This window comes from Gopherus flavomarginatus, chromosome 23 (genome assembly GCF_025201925.1).
Source record: "Gopherus flavomarginatus isolate rGopFla2 chromosome 23, rGopFla2.mat.asm, whole genome shotgun sequence".
In the NCBI taxonomy this organism is placed as follows: domain Eukaryota; kingdom Metazoa; phylum Chordata; order Testudines; family Testudinidae; genus Gopherus; species Gopherus flavomarginatus.
Window position 1 is genome coordinate 10,827,332 of NC_066639.1, and position 806 is coordinate 10,828,137.

The following is an 806-nucleotide window of genomic DNA, read 5'->3' on the forward strand; positions in this document are numbered from 1 at the left end:
GCAAGTATCCATCCTTGGGAAGCCAAGAGGCAAGCACAGGATCCTACCTCCCAGCAGCCAACCGCACCTCCCCAGACTTTGCAGAATGCATGGTGGTGCTCTACTAACCCCACTTAGCCACACTGAGGGGCTTAGCTTCTGCCCTGCCTTCCTCAGCTCGACTTTCCTCTTTTGCCCCATTCTTGCCTCACTTCCTCCTTTGGCAAGTCACACAAAGGAGGCCAGCAGGAAGAGCCGGCCTCCACCAGCCAACCTCCCAGGGCAGAGGAGACCAAGCCACAAGGCTCCAAAAGGTGACTGGCCCAGATGCTCTAGCTTTCCCCTGCTGATACCAAGGCTCTTTCTCAGCTCATTTCCCCAGCCTCTGTCTTGCAGGGGTTGGGTTTATCACAGGCACATGCCAGTGGCAGCAGTAGGAACTTTGCTAGACAGCCAGGGAAGCTGGGAAAAGTAAGCAATTTTGTTTCTGCCTGGTTTTGAACCAGGGACCTTTTGCTTATTAGGCAAACGTGATAACCACTACACTACAGAAACTCTGTCAGAGGATTTTGCCCCTCCCTTCATAAGAGTATAAGAATGGCCATACTGGGTCAGACCAAAGGTCCATCCAGCCCAGTGTCCTGGCTGCCAACAGTGGCCAATGCCAGGTGCCCCAGAGAGCGTGAACCTAACAGGCAATGATCAAGTGATCTCTCTCCTGCCATCCATCTCCATCCTCTGACAAATAGAGGCTAGGGACACCATTTCTTACCCATCCTGGCTAATAGCCATTCATGGACTTAACTTCCATTAATTTATCTAGTTCT

At 52.0% G+C, this 806-nt stretch overlaps 1 non-coding gene across 1 annotated transcript; it reads right to left on the minus strand.

Annotated features, from left to right (window-relative positions):
- Positions 1-461: 461 nt before the first annotated feature.
- On the minus strand, positions 462-534 carry TRNAI-AAU (transfer RNA isoleucine (anticodon AAU)). The gene has a single exon. It is a non-coding gene; the product is annotated as a tRNA-Ile (tRNA).
- Positions 535-806: the final 272 nt, after the last annotated feature.